The sequence below is a fragment of the Cervus elaphus genome, chromosome 20, assembly GCF_910594005.1.
Source record: "Cervus elaphus chromosome 20, mCerEla1.1, whole genome shotgun sequence".
Classification (NCBI taxonomy): Eukaryota; Metazoa; Chordata; class Mammalia; order Artiodactyla; family Cervidae; genus Cervus; species Cervus elaphus.
This window is the reverse complement of record NC_057834.1, coordinates 83,482,328-83,498,135: the sequence shown is the minus strand read 5'-3', so window position 1 is coordinate 83,498,135 and position 15,808 is coordinate 83,482,328. Positions and strand designations below refer to the sequence as shown.

Genomic DNA, 15,808 nt, shown 5'->3' with positions numbered 1-15,808 from the left:
AAAATGAGTCTAATTTTAAAATAATGGCTTTTAATATTAATGCCACAAATAAAAATCAAATTTTAGTAAAATTTGACATGCATAATGTCTTCCCATTTCCCTACTCTCCCTATAAAAATGAATTGAACCTCAAAAGAAAACAATCACATATCGATGTGTTACACATCTCTGCAACTGATTTCCAGAATATTTTGATAGAAGTTTCCATTTTGTATTTTGGCTGCCTTAACTGCCTCGTAACTAGTCTAGCCACTTAAATTGTATATTGGGAAAATAATTTTTTTCCTTCTAAGCACATTACTTACTGTACATAGGTTTCCAGATTAAATACAGGATAGCCAGTTAAATTTGAATTTTAGATTAAAAAACAAAGAATTGTTTAGTGTTTTTATGTCTATAATACTACATGGGACATATTTACACTAAAAATTTAGTATTTCTAATCTGAAATTCAACTTTAATTGAGTGTCCAATATTTTTATTTCTTAAATCAGACAGCCCTCACTATGCTCAAAGATGAAATAAAAGGGTTTAAATGACTTGAAAAGTGAGCAGTATTTTTGATTGTGCAAGGATTTTGTGGAGTTTTTATCTATAATTTGAATAAATTCTTCTTTGAGACTTTGGTTAAAAAATATTTCTTTAACTATTATTACATATTTTGATGATTACCCATGTGTGGATGTTTCTTTTGTAAATCTTATATAGTCTGGTATTAGGATTGTTATTTTGATCCTGTATCCATGTCTATTGGCTGTTATGGTAAACCTCAAATTTGTATTTTGATAGTGTCTGGTCAGACATGGGTATAGTCACAGAAGATGTTAGAACTACAGAGTATTGTTTTCTCAAATATTCCTCCTTGTTTCTTCCACTCTTCCATCACTAAGAAAATGGGAATATTGTTGGCAAGAAAGGTGTGTATCCCAGATCCCCAAATCCTGAATAGATGAATCTCATAAGAAGGCTGAAACTGGGAATTAGAAGTCTATTCCTACACTCTGTGATTTTCATCTTTACTCTTCCCAGAGCGTTGACTTCCATCTTCTCCTTGAAGACTCCTCTCAGTTCTTCATATGTGCATGTTAAAGCACTTCAGTCATGTCTAACTCTTTGGGATTCTGTGGACTGTAGCCCACCAGGCTTTTCTGTCCATGGGATTCTCCAGACAAGAATACAGGAGTGGATTGCATTTCCTTCTCCAGGGGATCTTCCCAAGCCAGGGATTGAATCTGCATCCCCTTAGTCTTCTTTAATGGCAAGAGGGTACTTTACCACTAATGCCACCTAGGAAGCCCCTCAGGTTTTCATACCTCATGATAAAACTGTGATACCACAAAATTATTACTTTAAATGTACAGGTGCATCTATTATAAAATCCTCCATTTCAGTTCCAATTCCTTAGGAATAAAAGACATCACTGTTCCAACAAGGAAAAGATGAGCACCTCTGCACTAATAAGCTATGGTCAAGGATGGTGTCATCTAGTACATGCATGATGGTGACTCTCTCTTGATGGAGAGTAGCTCCTTAGAGAAGACCAGCCATTAGTATGTAGGCTGGAAAGATACCCAGTAGGTATCCATTCTGAGTATTAAAGAAGAGAAGTTTATAAGTAAAGTGGGATTCAAGAGAAATTCTGTGGCTTAGGATAAGATTAGGTTTGGGTAGGTTGGTGGAGCTTATGGAGCCTCTGGGAATAAGGGTACATCCAGCAACAAGAAAATTTGGCCTTATACCAGAAATCAGAGATGCTGTACATTTCAATGTTATGCAAAGGTGATGTTCTAAATACTTCTTTTTCCAGTGTCTCATTTTAATGTCACACTGAGACTTCAACTTAAAATGATTTGCTTTACAATTTTGAGTGTGATACACAAACATATCGCCAAACATGTAGTGCATGATTACTATGGGAAGACACTATGCTAAGTGCTCAGAAATTGTTTGAGAAAGGAACAGGGGGTAGGATATAGGTTTTGTATTTTTATAGTTAGGTATTTGTTCATAACAGTAATAGTTAGAAATGTATTGTTTGTTCAATACAATGATGCATGATGTATGTATGATGACAGTTTCCTTGAGGAGTTTTAGAAGAAAAACTAGCTATTATCTCCTTAACTTGTTTAGAAGTAGGATCTGGTATTTTTATTTCATTAAACTTTGGTGACATTTTTGGTATTTTTAGATCCAGCACTCAAGTGAAGTTACAATTTAAAGTCTTAAAGAGTCTGCTGTCTGCATTATTTTACTAATTCTTATAGGAGATTTCATTAATAATAGCCAAAGGCAACCATAGCAGTTAAAGAAAGAAATTGAATTTAAATTTTTAAGATGAGACTAACTACTCTTGAAATATATTTTAGGTTTGTGGAGGTAAACAAAATGTAGTTAATGATAACCATGTGCCAGACACTGTTCTAGGTTCCTCATGCCCAGAGCACTTAAATAGTACCTTGAGTGTTAACTCATTTAAACCTCAGAACAACACTGTGAGGAAGATGCTATTATTACTCTAATCTTTCAGATAAGGAATCTGAGGAACTGGGAGGTTAGGAAGTTTTCCAAGGACGCGTATCCTGCAGTTCGTGGAGCCAGAGTCTCCTTCCAGGCAGTCAAACTCTGTGGCGCTTGCTCATTATACCACTTCAGGCTATTCTGTAACCAAGGCATCAGAACAGTGATTAAGTCATAAGCACATGATCTTTCTAAAAAGAGTGGATGCAGGGACCTCTCTGGGGGTACAGTGGTTAAGAATCTACCTTTCATGGTAGGGGACACAGACTTGATCCCCAGTTGGGGAACTAAGATCACACATGCCACAGGCCAACCAAGCCTGCGCAGCACAACAAAGATTCAGGACAGCAAAAAAATAATAATAAAATAAAAAAAACATTAATATAGATGATTATGTTTTTCAAAATAAACATTAGGCTTATTTATTTTATGTGCCTCAGTTCAGCGCAGTTCAGTCTCTCAGTCATGTCCGATTCTTTGCAACCCCATGGACAGAGAACACCAGGCTTCCCTGTCCATCACCAACTCCCAGAGCTTACTCAAACTCATGTCCATCGAGTCAGTGATGCCATCCAACCAACTCATCCTCAGTAGGCCCCTTCTCCTCCCCTCTTCAATGTTTCCCACCATTAAGGCCTTCTCTAGTGAGTCAGTTCTTCATATCAGGTGGCCAAAGTATTGGCCTCAGTCCTTTCAATGAATATTCAGGATTGATTTCCTTTAGGATAGACTGGTTGGATCTCCTTGCAGTCCAAGGGACTCTAAAGAATCTTTCCAACACCATAGTTCAAAAGCATCAATTCTTCATCACTCAGCTATTTTACAGTCCAACTCTCACATTGATATTTAACTACTGGAAAAATCAATTTTGACATATGGACCATTGTTGCCAAAGTAGTGTCACTGTGTTTTAATATGCTGTCTAGGTTGATCATAGCTTTCTTTCTGTCTGACACTTTGTGACTCCATGGACTATAGCCCACCAGGCTCCTCTGTCCATGGAATTCTCCAGGCAAGAATACTTGAGTGGATTGCCATTCCCTTCTCCATCCAAGGAGCAAGTGTCTTTTAATTTCATGGCTGTAGTCACCATCTGCAGTGACTTTTCAGCCCAAGAAAATAAAGTCACTCACTTTTTCCATTGTTTGCCCATCTAATTGCCATGAAATGATTGGACCAGATGCCATGATCTTAGTTTTCTGAATGTTGAGTTTTAACCCAAATTTTTCACTTTCCTCTTTCACTTTCATCAACAGGCCTTTAGTTCTTCTTCACTTTCTGACATAAGGGTGGTGTCATCTGCATATCTAAAGTTATTGATATTTCTCCCGGCAGTCTTGATTCTATCTTGTGCTTCATCCAGTCCAGCATTTCTCATGATGTACTCAGAATATAAGTTAAACAAGCTGGGTGACAAAATGCAGCCTTTACTCACTCCTTTCCCAATTTGGAACCAGTCTGTTGTTCCATGTCCAGTTCTAACTGTTGCTTCTTGACCTGCATACAGATTTCTCAGGAGGCAGGTCAGGTGGTCTGGTATTCCCATCTCTTGAAGAATTTTCCATAGTTGGTTGTGATCCACACAGTCAAAGTCTTTAATATAGTCAATAAAGCAGAAGTAGATGTTTTTCGGGAACTCTCTTGCTTTTTCGATGATCCAGTGAATGTTGGCAATTTGATCTCTGGTTCCTCTGCCTTTTCTAAATCTGGCTTGAACATCTGGAAATTCACGGTTCACGTACTATGGAAGCCTGTGGAGAATTTTGAGCATTACTTTGCTAGTGTGTGAAATGAATGCAGTTGTGAGGTAGTTTGAACATTCTTTGGCATTGTCTTTCTTTGGAATTGGAATGAAAAATGACATTTTCCAGTCCTGGGGCCACTGTTGCATTTTCCAAACTTGCTGGCATATGGAGTGCATCACTTTCATAGCATCATCTTGTAGGATTTGAAATAGCTTAACTGGAATTCCATCACCTCCACTAGTTTTATTTGTAGTAATGTTTCCTAAGGCCCACTTGACTTCACATTCCAGGATGTCTGTCTCTAGGTGAGTGTTCACATCATCATGGTTATCTGGGTCATGAAGATCTTTTTGGCATAGTTCTTCTGTGTATTCTTGCCACCTCTTCTTACTATCTCCTGCTTCTGTTAGGTCCAAACCATTTCTGTCATTTATTGTGACCATCTTTGCATGAAATGTTCTCTTGGTATCTCTAATTTTCTTGAAGAGATCTCTAGTCTTTCCCATTTTGTTGTTTTCCTCTATTTCTTTGCATTGATCACTGAGGATGACTTTTTTTTTTTATCTCCCCTTGCTATTCTTTGGAACCCTGCATTGAGATGGATATATCTTTCCTTTTTCCCTTTGCCATTCACTTCTCTTTTTTTATTCTCAGCTATTTGTAAGGCCTCCTCAGACAACCATTTGGCCTTTGCAGTTCTTTTTCTTGAGGATGGTCTTGATCACTGCCTCCTGTACAATGTCATGAACCTCCATCCATAGTTCTTCAGGCACTATGTGTATCAGATCTAATCCCTTGAATCTATTTCTCACTTCCACTGTACAATCATAAGGGATTTGGTTTAGGTCATACCTGAATGGTCTTGTGGTTTTCTCTACTTTCTGCAATTATGTCTGAATTTGACAATAAGAAGTTCATGATCTGAGCCACAATTAGCTCATGGTCTTGTTTTTGCTAACTGTATAGAGCTTCTCCATCTTTGGCTTCAAAGAATATAATCAGTCTGATTTCAGTGTTGATCATCTGGTGATGTCCATGTGTAGAGACTTCTCTTGCGTTGTTGGAAGAGGGCATTTGCTATGACCAGCACATTTTCTCTGCAAAACTCTGTTAGCCTTTGACCTGCTTTGTTTTGTACTCCAAGGCCAAATTTTCCTGTTACTCCTTGTATCTCTTGACTTTTGCATTCCAGTCCCCTATAATGTAAAGGACATCCTTTTTGGGTGTTAGTTCTAGAAGGCCTTGTAGGTCTTCACAGAACTGTTCAACTTCAGCTTCTTAAGCATTACCGGTCAGGGAGTAGACTTGGACTACTGTGATATTGAATGGTTTGCTTTGGAAACGAACAGAAATCATCCTGTCATTTTTGAGATTGCATCCAAGGACTGCATTTCAGACTCTTTTGCTGACTATGAGGGCTACTCCATTTATTCTAAGGGATTCTTGCCCATGGTCATCTGAGTTAAATTCACACATCCCAGTCCATTTTAGTTCACTGATTCCTGAAATATCAGTGTTCACTCTTGCCATCTCCTGTTTGACCACTTCCAATTTGCCTTGATTCATGGACATAACGTTCCAGGTTCCTGTGCAATATCGCTCTTTGCAGCATCAGGCTTTACTTCCGTCACCAGTCACATCCACAACTGGGTGTTGTTTTTGCTTTGTCTCTGTCTCTTCCTTCTTTCTGGAGTTATTTCTTCACTGATCTCAAGTAGCATATTGGACACCTACCGACCAGGGGAGTTTATCTTTCAGTGTCCTATCTTTTTGCCTTTTCATACTGTTCATGGGGTTCTCAGGGCAAGAATACTGAACTGGCTTGCCATTCCCTTCTCCACTGGGCCATGTTTTGTCAGAACTCTCCGCCATGGCCCGTCCGTCTTGGGTGGCCCTACATGGCATGGCTCATAGTTTCATTGAGTTAGACAAGGCTATGGTCCACGTGATCAGTTTATGTGTTTAATGTGTCTATATGACACATTTCACTATTCATGTTCTTTAACCTTTAAATAAATATTTATTATATTAAACAAATGTAGCAGCAAAAAAATTGTAAACACAGGATAATTCTGACAATATACTCAAAATTGATTCTTAAGAAATCACACAAGAAAAGCTATATTTAAATAATATTAAAAGTTCTTACAATCATTCACTGAAAATCAGAGACATTATAAGATTCTAAAGGCAGTCTTATGAAAACTGTTTTCTCAATTTGTATTTCTTCTTTATTAAGGGCTGTTGATATTTATGCTAATAAAAGTTTCTAATATATTACTGGGCAATTCTGTTTAACATAAAAAATTATATGAGCTGACACTGTTCCAAGAAATAACCACTTTAATAATGATAGATAAAATCCTGGTTATTAAAAATAGCAAAAATAAAACTGTTCTTTATTTTGGCAACAATCTAAAAGTCAGCAATTAGATTTCAAATTCACTGTAAATTATGAAACTATCTTTTAATAAGTTTGTCTGTATTATTACATAATTTCTGTAAGCTTAAAACCTCCTTTCCACCTCCCCCAAGCTTTAATAAAACAGGAAAATATGCATCTCAATAGCAGATTAAGGTTTTTTGGTAGCTAAGCCTAATTAAAATGGCAACATTCCAGAGGTTTCTTTACCAGAGAGCAAGGACATCTGTAAGGGATATAAAGATACCAAACATTTTGATGCGTTTGTTTCCAGTGTGTGAATGTGGCAACAGAAAACACGGATTGATACTGGCTAAGCTACAAACAATGTTTGAGTTAGATGTTTGAAAAGAACACAGGATCAAAGCAGTTAAATGAATTTTTATTTTACGTTGTTCTTTTGCCTGCTATTTCTGCCTATTTTCAGTAGTCTAGAATTCCCCAAAATGTATCCAAGCATGTTACAGTCCCCTCTTGGCAATGTCTTCTGTAGAGAAGTTCTACAGAAAAGAAACTGGTTCAACTTTAATTAACCCAGCATTTTCCAAACTCACTAACCATGAAATACTTTTCTTTTTTTCTCCCTCCCAGCATCAACCACATTCCCCTTTCAACATTGTCTGGAGGAATTGCTCTACCATACTATTTCACAGCATTTTAGAATATCATCCCTATATCTCAAATGTTTTTTAAGTGCTTTTTGTGTCCTGAAATTTCACAGTGGCCATATATATTCTATATTAAGGTAACAATCTAAGTTCAAAAATAGAGATGCAATGAGAGAAAACACAAATTATTTTGTCACTGAGAGGAAATGTCACAATGTTTACAAAAGCTGCTAGCTTGTGTTACACTGACCTGTGTAAATTCCCTGCTCCCTTATCTCCAATTATTGACTGAAAGCATTTGAGGCTCCAGATCACCCTATTTCCAGATTCATTTCATAGCTATTTTAATACCTATCAATGTGCATAGAACCAAGGAATCTGCCAACTGATATTTATTGAATTGAATTAAAGATCTCAGATTTGATCATACTGTTTATTTTCATTTTGTAGTTCCCAACCACTTGGAATTATACTAGCCGAAAATTGGCACTGAGGTTTTATTTTTTTACTTTATGATGGAATTTAGCAAAAGGTAAGCTTACAATATGCAGAAGGCAATGGCACCCCACTCCAGTACTCTTGCCTGAAAAATCCCATGGATGGAGGAGCTTCGAAGGCTACAGTAAATGGGGTCGCTAAGAGTCGGGGGTTGCTAAGAGTCAGGACATGACTGAGCGACTTCACTTTCACTTTTCACTTTCAGGAATTGGAGAAGGAAATGGCAACCCACTCCAGTGTTCTTGCCTGGAGAAGCCCAGGTTTCGGGGAGCCTAGTGGGCTGTAGTCTATGGGGTTGCACAGAGTCGGACACGACTGAAGTGACTTAGTAGCAGCAGCAGCAAGCTTACAATAAATTCAAGTATACAAATGAAATAGGTGGTACACATGAGTCAAGCATTTTTATAAGTCTTAATTAAATTTCTTTTTGAGTCTTATACATAGTAGGGCTGAAAAAGCTAAAAGTACTTTTTCTGAAGCTTTTATTCATTTCTATATTTTATTTTACAAAGAATAAGACATGTGTTTTTCAAATCACTATATCAGTGGAGTACCTAGATACTTTTTCTAATTTTATAATTTTTAAATCCCAAGGATTTTAAAACCATGAGAGAGAGAGATATGGAGAATTGCCGGGGGCCATTTTCCTTGGGAGCAAATATTTCAGATGAACAAACTTAACTTAGCAGAAATATTTCAAAGCAGAAGTTTGTTTTTTCTCAGGTTACATTTTTCACCTGACATGTGGCACAAGATGAACAGATAGAAGGTTATAAGTGCAGGATTGGGAAAAGGTTTTATTTCACACATAGTATAGCTTGTGCCTCAAGCTAGTTAAATCTGTTCTGACATGCAGATAATGAACATGTTCTTTAATGCAGTCACATTCTGCTTTTTGTAGAAACTTTTATACTAGACATCATTCCCTGGAAACAAAAATAAAACTCAGCATTCAGTGATAAAAAAAAAGATATTCAGTAAAACAATAATCTAAAATTTACCATCTGATATTTGCTAGCACTTGATATTTCTGGTATATTTTTAACAGTTAAAATTGTCTGATACTTTCTTACGCAGAAAATGACCTTGAATCCATAGCAAGACAAAATTTTAAGCTTTAATTAAGTACTGTAAGTGAAAAATGCATACCAAAGTGTTTTGAATATCTGTTAGGTTAGCAATAGTAATACTTATAATAAGAGTTATTCAAATATTTTAAGTTCAAAATTTCACAAATTTTCCATTTTTAGATTAAAAGTTAGTCATGATTTTCTCCTTTTATTGAGGTGTACATTTTTATTCTTGTTTTTGTGTTCACTGGAATGGATAGCCTATCCCTTCTCCAGCGGATCTTCCAAACACAGGAATCAAATTGGGCTCTCCTGCATTGCAGGTGGATTCTTTACCATCTAAGCTACCAGGGAAGCCCTGTTCATATACAATTTTACTTATTTGGTAAATAAAGTCACAATGCACTAGAATTTTTTTGCACAGACATTTATATAGCAAAATATAATGGTTAGCATTTGGCTAAGGAACAAAACCACTCTTGATGTGTCCTACACAAAGGGATTCAATATAAGGGATCAGAGTTACAAGTATTTACTAGAGCCTGCCTGCCTCCTTCCTTCTTCCTCTAAAAGGCATTAGGCAAGGACGGTGATGTTTGCATGTTGGAGGATGGTATCGTGGAAGAGGAAGTTAGAGCAGTCTGATGGCAGTCAGTAACAAGAGTTTGCACCAAGTTCACACAAAGACAGCATGTTGGAGCAGAAGGGCAGGATTGTCCCAGGAGCAGTCAATAATGGAAGCCTACACAAAGTTGATGTGTTTGAGCAAGGCAGTACCTACAGTCTGGCAACCCCAATAATTAGTTACAGTGAGGAAATTGAGCAACAAAGTAAATGTAGTGAGAATAGTAGGAACAGGTTTCTCACTGGAAGGGAAGGAAGGTCCAAATACTGAAATAAAGAACTCTGAAAGAAAACTTGTGGTGTTAGATTGAAGTTGGAGACATTGATATAAAGTCATGGTTTTTCAGACAAAGGTAGAGAAAGATATATAAGAAGGTAGATGGTAGATAGATGATAGGTAAATGAATAATGGGTAGATGTGTGCTAAGTCACTTCAATCATGTCCAACTCTATGCGACCCTATGAACTGTAGCCCTCCAAACTCCTCTGTGCATGGGATTCTCCAGGCAAGACTATTGAATTGGGTTTTTTTTTTTTTTTTTGGTTTGTTTGTTTGTTTCATTTATTTTTATTAGTTGGAGGCTAATTACTTTACAATATTGTAGTGGGTTTTGTCATACATTGACATGAATCAGCCATGGATTTACATGTATTCCCCATCCCGATCCCCCCTCCCACCTCCCTCTCTACCCAATTCCTCTGAGTCTTCCCAGGGACCAGGCCCGAGCACTTGTCTCATGCATCCAACCTGGGCTGGTGATCTGTTTCACTATAGATAATATACATGTTTCAATGCTGTTCTCTCTATACATCCCACCCTCGCCTTCTCCCACAGAGTCCAAAAGTCTATTCTGTACATCTGTGTCTCTTTTTCTGTTTTGCATATAGGGTTATCATTACCATCTTTCTAAATTCTATATATATGTGTTAGTATGCTGTAATGTTCTTTATTTTTCTGGCTTACTTCACTCTGTATAAGGGGCTCCAGTTTCATCCATCTCATTAGAACTGATTCAAATGAATTCTTTTTAATGGCTGAGTAATATTCCATGATGTATATGTACCACAGCTTCCTTATCCATTCATCTGCTGATGGGCATCTAGGTTGCTTCCATGTCCTGGCTATTATACACAGTGCTGTGATGAACATTGGGGTATACGTGTCTCTTTCAGATTTGGTTTCCTTGGTGTGTATGCCCAGAAGTGGGATTACTGGGTCATATGGCAGTTCTATTTCCAGTTTTTTAAGAAATCTCCATACTGTTCTCCATAGCGGCTGTACTAGTTTGCATTCCCACCAACAGTGTAAGAGGGTTCCCTTTTCTCCACACCCTCTCCAGCATTTATTGCTTGTAGACTTTTGAATATCAGCCATCCTGGCTGGCATGTAATGGTATCTCATTGTGGTTTTGATTTGCATTTCTCTGATGATGAGTGATGTTGAACAACTTTTCATGTTTGTTAGCCATCTGTATGTCTTCTTTGGAGAAATGTCTGTTTAGTTCTTTGGCCCATTTTTTGATTGGATCATTTATTTTTCTGGAATTGAGCTGTAGGAGTTGCTTGTATATTTTTGAGATTAGTCCTTTGTCTGTTGCTTCGTTTGCTATTATTTTCTCCCAATCTGAGTGCTGTCTTTTCACCTTGCTTATAATTTCCTTTGTTGTGCAAAAGCTTTTAAGTTTCATTAGGGCCCATTTGTTTATTTTTTCTTTTATTTCCAATATTCTGGGAGGTGGGTCATAGAGGATCCTGCCGTGATTTATGTCAGAGAGGGTTTTACCTATGTTCTCCTCTAGGAGTTTTATAGTTTCTGGTCTTACATTTAGATCTTTAATCCATTTTGAGTTTATTTTTGTGTATGGTGTTAGAAAGTGTTCTAGTTTCATTCTTTTACAAGTGGTTGACCAGTTTTCCCAGCACCACTTGTTAAAGAGGTTGTCTTTTTTCCATTGTATATCCTTGCCTCCTTTGTCGAAGATAAGGTGTCCATAGGTACGTGGATTTATCTCTGGGCTTTTTATTTTGTTCCATTGATCTATATTTCTGTCTTTGTGCCAGTACCACACTGTCTTGATGACTGTGGCTTTGTAGTAGAGTCTGAAGTCAGGCAGGTTGATTCCTCCAGTTCCATTCTTCTTTCTCAAGATTACTTTGGCTATTCGAGGTTTTTTATATTTCCATACAAATTTTGAAATTATTTGTTCTAGTTCTGTGAACAATACCATTGGTAGCTTGATAGGGATTGCATTGAATCTATAGATTGCTTTGGGTAGAATAGCCATTTTGACAATATTGATTCTTCCAATCCATGAACACGGTATGTTTCTCCATCTGTTTGTGTCCTCTTTGATTTCTTTCATCAGTGTTTCATAGTTTTCTATGTATAGGTCTTTTGTTTCTTTAGGTAGATATACCCCTAAGTATTTTATTTTTTTTTGTTGCAATGGTGAATGGTATTGTTTCCTTAATTTCTCTTTCTGTTTTCTCTATGTTAGTGTATAGGAATGCAAGGGATTTCTGTGTGTTAATTTTATATCCTGCAACTTTACTATATTTGTTGATTAGCTCTAGTAATTTTCTGGTAGAGTCTTTAGGGTTTTCTATGTAGAGGATCATGTCATCTGCAAACAGTGAGAGTTTCACTTCTTTTCCTATCTGGATTCCTTTTACTATGTTGAATAGTAGTGGTGAGAGTGGGCACCCTTGTCTTGTTCCTGATTTTAGGGGAAATGCTTTCAATTTTTCACCATTGAGGGTAATGCTTGCTGTGGGTTTGTCATATATAGCTTTTATTATGTTGAGGTATCTTCCTTTTATTCCTGCTTTCTGGAGAGTTTTAATCATAAATGGGTGTTGAATTTTGTCAAAGGCTTTCTCTGCATCTATTGAGATAATCATATGGTTTTTATCTTTCAATTTGTTAATGTGGTGTATTACATTGATTGATTTGCGGATATTAAAGAATCCTTGCATTCCTGGGATAAAGCCCACTTGGTCATGGTGTATGATTTTTTTAATATGTTGTTGGATTCTGTTTGCTAGAATTTTGTTAAGGATTTTTGCATCTATGTTCATCAGTGATATTGGCCTGTAGTTTTCTTTTTTTGTGGCATCTTTGTCTGGTTTTGGAATTAGGGTGATGGTGGCCTCATAGAATGAGTTTGGAAGTTTACCTTCTACTCAACATAGTTTTGGAAGTTTTGGCCACAGCAATCAGAGCAGAAAAAGAATATTGAATTGGATTGGATTTCCATGTCCTCCTCCAGGGGATCTTCCCTATCCAAGTATTGAGCCTGCATTTCTTAAGTCTCCTGCATTGGCAGATGGGTTCTTTACCACTAGCACCTACTGGGGTGTGTGTGGGTGTGTGATTTGTAAATAAATATAAATTTTACATATACATATATATATTCCAATGCTCAGTCCAATAAAAGGTTCTGGATGCAGCAACACCCCATTAGCAATTACCGCTTCCAACACTCAAAACTTGGTTTCTAAGTACAACTCTTCACTAAAGTAAACTTGGTCTCTTAGACAAATGGCAGGTTCAAGGGCTGGATTTGGAAAACTACAATATGTGCTTGTAATTAATGAAGTATATAAAAAGCAATTAAATAATCAAAGCATGATCGAGTTTTGAAGGCAAATCAAAGGACAAAGAAACCAAACTGAAGGGATTTCCCTGGCCAGATCTAAGAAGAATAAATATCAAAGAAAATAATAGTAATAAAATTAGCCCTCTATATCCACAGGCTGTGCATCCATGAATTCAACCACCTGTGGACTAAAAATACTTGAAAAAATTTCCAGGCAATATCAAAAGTCAAAACATGGATTTGCTATGTACTATCAGGGCTTCCCTGGTGGCTCAGAGGTTAAAGCATCTGCCTCCAATGCAGGAGACCCGGGTTCGATCCCTGGGTCAGGAAGATCCCCTGGAGAAGGAGATGGTAACCCACTCCAGTATTCTTGCCTGGAGAATCCCATGGACGGAGAAGCCTGGTAGGCTACAGTCCATGTGGTCGCAAAGAGTGGGACACAACTAGCCACTTCACTTCACTTATCAGCTATCTACATAGCATTTATATTGAATGTAAAACTATTTATGGTAATTCCCTGGGGCCCAGGGGTTAAGAGTCTGTGCATTCACTGCCGAGGACCTGGATTCTATCCCTGGTTGGGGATCTAAAATCCCACAAGCTGTGTGGGATTCCCCCAAAACTAAATAACTGTTTACATAGTATTTACATTGTATTAGTTATTATAAGTAATCTAGAGACGATTAAAAGTGTACAGGGGATGTGAATAGATTATATGAAAATACTGCATCATTTTATATAAGGGACTTGAGCATCCATGGATTCTGGTTTCTGCAGAAGGTTCTGGAACCAATCAACCTTAGATACCAAGGGACCACTGTAATGAATTTTAATCCATTGAATAGAATAGAAAAACCTTGAGTCCATATGGGTAAACAAATGAGGAGAAAATAAAAGCTGTTTCTTGTAGTAATGTCTACTAATAAACATAGAAGGAATGCTATGAAAGATCACTAGAAAGATCACTATTTTGCAATCATCATAGTACTTATTTAGACAAGAAATAGCAATGAATGCTAAAACAACTGGGTGAAGGTAAAATGGGAAAAGGGATGTTAATCTACATTGAAATACTTCTACAGAAAACACTTATTTAGCAAAGTAAAAAATATACAGTGGAGAATCCTGGTGTTTACAGTCTTAGTCTAGTGATCAAAATTTAAACCACCTGTAATGGGACAAATAAACATTGAATGCTATCAGATAGGATGTAATGAGAAGAACACTGCATCACTTCTGTGCTATTCCTGCCAAAAATGCATAACCTGGGTCTAATCATGAAGAGACATCAGACAAATCTAATTGAGGGACATTCTACAAGATTGCTGCCTTATAATCTTCAAAATCATCAAGGTCATGGAAATGAAAGACTGAGGCCCTACTCCAGATTGAAGGAGACTAGAAATACAAGCAGATGCAAAGGTATTAGTGAAGCTTGAATGAGAATACTAGGGAAAGTGTATACATGAGTTTACTATACTATTTTTGCTTCCCTGGTGGCTCAGCAGTAAAGAACCTGCCTGCCAATGCAGGAGAGGTGGGTTCAATCTCTGGGTCAGGAAAATCCCCTGGAAAAGGAAATGGCCACCTACTCCAGTACTCTTGCCTAAGAAATCCCATGGACAGAGGAGTCTGCTGGGCTACAGTCCATGGGATTGCAAAGACTGAAGTGATTGAGCATACACACAAACTATTTTTACAACTTTCTGAAAGTTCAAAACTTTTAAAATAGAAATTTAAAACCAAAAGTATTAGAATGACTGAGGAGCATGAGTCAAGTGAAGACAGTGATAATTCTCAATTTGCAGTTAAACATTCAGAGAGTTGGGAAACTGCAGGAGTTTCATGAAATTTCCAGTGATGATCACAGTTGCTTCCTGAACTGAGGCAGAATCAAATCTAAATATTCACAAGCTGTTTCAAAATCCCAAGTGTGAAAATTTACACATCTGTCAACCACTGCCAGAGAAGCTTTAATATGGCTCTCTGTACTTTTCCTTCCCAGTCTCTTGTGAGTGTTCCTCTTTAGAGCAACTAACTTGGAATACTGCTGGCAAGAGCCCTGGGGAAATGTAGTTCCCAAACTTCAAGCCTTGGTATGTATAGAAAATGGATAATATCAGCAGTCTGGTATACAAAGTATTACAGGTCAATTCGGTTAATAGACGATTGACTGCTTTTTCTTATTTATTAGTAAACACAGGTTTAGAGTTTGAAGGTCGAAGTCTTCACTTTTTGACTGAATTTGCACATTCATTTATTGTTCAATAAGTTTCTTTGGATTGGTTTTCTGTTTTGTGCACCTAGTAAGGGCTGGCTCAATTACAGTGGTGGAGACTCAGTGATCAACAAATAAGAGAAGGTGTGGGGCCTCTTCCAGCATATAGCTCTTATGGGGCCTAAGGAGACATGAAGTGAGTTATCAAGAAAGACAACATCAGATCTGGACAGATACTATGAAAGAAATACAGGGGGTCATGTTCCAGAGGGTACCTGAAAATGAGGAATACTTTATGCAGCAGGGTGAGAATGAGGCCCTGACAGCAAGCTTTGGAGGAACTGCCTTCTAGGCAGATGAAGCTGCAAATACAAAAGTGAAGAAATAGAAAAGGAGCAGAGGTGGGAGAGAAGAAAAGTGTAGGGTTAGAGTTTGGCTATTTCTCTAAAGGTAATGAAATGTAATTGAGGAGAGAGATGTCATCTTTGTTTTAACATGATAATT

General features: G+C 37.3%; 1 non-coding gene across 1 annotated transcript; it reads left to right on the top strand.

Annotated features, from left to right (window-relative positions):
- Positions 1 to 13,344: 13,344 nt before the first annotated feature.
- Positions 13,345 to 13,417, top strand: TRNAW-CCA. The gene has a single exon. It is a non-coding gene; the product is annotated as a tRNA-Trp (tRNA).
- The last annotated feature ends 2,391 nt before the right edge of the window (positions 13,418 to 15,808 follow it).